The sequence below is a fragment of the Bombina bombina genome, chromosome 4 (assembly GCF_027579735.1).
Source record: "Bombina bombina isolate aBomBom1 chromosome 4, aBomBom1.pri, whole genome shotgun sequence".
Lineage (NCBI taxonomy): Eukaryota > Metazoa > Chordata > Amphibia > Anura > Bombinatoridae > Bombina > Bombina bombina.
This window is the reverse complement of record NC_069502.1, coordinates 87,808,493-87,810,900: the sequence shown is the minus strand read 5'-3', so window position 1 is coordinate 87,810,900 and position 2,408 is coordinate 87,808,493. Positions and strand designations below refer to the sequence as shown.

At 33.4% G+C, this 2,408-nt stretch overlaps 1 non-coding gene across 1 annotated transcript; it reads left to right on the top strand.

Moving 5' to 3' along the window:
* Positions 1-1,536: 1,536 nt before the first annotated feature.
* On the top strand, positions 1,537-1,619 carry TRNAL-CAG (transfer RNA leucine (anticodon CAG)). The gene has a single exon. It is a non-coding gene; the product is annotated as a tRNA-Leu (tRNA).
* The last annotated feature ends 789 nt before the right edge of the window (positions 1,620-2,408 follow it).

Genomic DNA, 2,408 nt, shown 5'->3' with positions numbered 1-2,408 from the left:
GTGTATGCAAATTTAAATTGTTTACAGACATCAACTTTATTGTTAATTTGCTATTTGAAATAGCAGTTTTCTATTCTATTGAAAATGTATTGCTGTACTATAGAAAAACTAGGCAAACTATAGAGCATCATAAATCAGCTTTGCAGTGGTAAAGAAGTCCAGCCCATTTAAAAGGATGTCCACACAGCTTCTTTAATTCAGGTAACTCATTATCAGCTGCCTGAGTGTGTTTATTTATTTGAAAATTGTCAATTTATTAATCTGAACTTCTGTACAGTAAAACAGTTTAAAAGATCTGGTTTATATATTTACACATTTAATTTATTCTAAGAAATATTCATATGCTATTGTGTGGATTAATGAATTGGTAGAAGTGATAAGTTTACCATGATATAATCTCCTTCTTATATTGAATGTGGGCAGTGCAGTGTTTTGGAACAACTATCCCTATATATTTTCTCAGGGCATATTATTTAATGTTTGACATCAGCTGCCCATATGTGACAACTACATCCCCAATAAACCTTTATACTGTGCAATATTATGCTAGCAGATGACTATTCAAATAGCTTTTCGTGACCATACAACCCAACCTCAAAACTATCAAGGCATTTTTGTAGGTTTGACGAAGAGTATATCATGGATTTCTGATTTATTTTTTTAATCAGCAAATACTACTTTATGCTAAAAATATAAACTATTAATTCGTATTCTTACCACTTTCAAAACGAAACAAAAAAATTGCAAAGTCTCATTGTGAAAACTAAAAATCATTGTAATCAAAATATCATTAGTTAAAAAAAAACAATACTGGTTTAATATACTATTCTGATAAATGTAATAGCAATTGCATTTTCAAATACATTTTTGAAAATGCAGCTATGAAATCTTTTTGTAAGGTTGACTATTTGATTATTTTAATGAGGCAAATGTAAAGAACGGCTGAGATAACCAGTACATTTGATTATAGGGTTTGCTAGTATCTTTTGTAGAAAAGGAAGTAATGCTTAGACATAAATGAAATACGTAACAGAGATTTGTATATAAAACATACGACTGTATGCAACACCGGATTCTTCCCATTCCAGTTTATAGCACTACTTGTAACATCTAAAAAAGAATGCGCACATCAAAGAGTAACACCCTGGCTTGATGGGCATTTATTACTTCTAAGAGCAAAAAGCCCGCGTTTCTCCCTTCAGCACCTTCCAGGCAAGTTGCTGTCAACCTGACCTGTGGCGGGCTTTAGCGCCATTTGTCACTAGCAGCGCGAGGAGTTCTGTAACTTAGCAACAGGATCTTGCCAGTTCTCAAGGTCATGTGACTTGAAGGCGGGGCTTTAATTGTCAAGTGAACTGGTTCGGAATCCTCCCTCGAATACATGAATTAAAAAAGCGTTGTAAGAGACGAGTACAGTCCCAAAATAGATTTTAATTCTTTAACAAAAATGACCAATACAATTTCAGAAGAATTCGCTCGTACTAAAAGGCGTGAGTGTATACTATCTAAACCCTATCAAATATTTGGAAAGTATCTGTCAGGATGGCCGAGCGGTCTAAGGCGCTGCGTTCAGGTCGCAGTCTCCTCTGGAGGCGTGGGTTCGAATCCCACTTCTGACATATTTTTTTTTTTATTTCTTCTCTGGATTGACTTTTAAGTATTGTAATATAATTTCTGGATTATATAACAGAACCATAAATGTTGTTTAATAGTACCAGTAAAATCTTACAGAACACACACACCTATAATTAGAAGGTTTGTAGTTAGATCAGATATGTATTTGATACAGGTAACAATTATATTGTGTATAATTATATTGTGTATTATATTTGCACACTATTTTATGGCTGTGCTTTGTATTTTTATATTTAAAATTTGTTATGAGGCGCTAACAAAGTTGTTTGAGCAAAAAATAGAAATTTGCTAAACAGATGTAATATAAAAATCGGCATAATGCTTTTACAAAGGAAAGCACATTTGTGCTACAGATTATTCATATACAAATTCTGCGTTTGTAATATAGAATTACATGCACTTTTAGAAATGTTTAAGGCATGTAGGTTCAGTTAAACAGTCACATGTAGAATAAAACTGCCTGACGAATTAATTACCACAAGAAAACAAAAAAACTATATTCACTAAGATTCCTTATTTCCTGTATTATTCATGCAGCTCTGATTGACAAGTGGTCTAGCATTAGTAGCTAATGGCTTCCCTAGTGTAATACAGGTGGCCCTCGTTTTACAACGGTTCAATTTACACCGTTTCAGAATAACAACCTTTTTTTCCAGTCATGTGACTGCTATTGAAAAGCATTGAGAAGCAGTGCATTTATTAAAAAAGCCAGTAGGTGGAGCTGTCCGCTTGTGTTGCAGCAAAGCCAAACAACCTGAAATTAATCAGTTTAA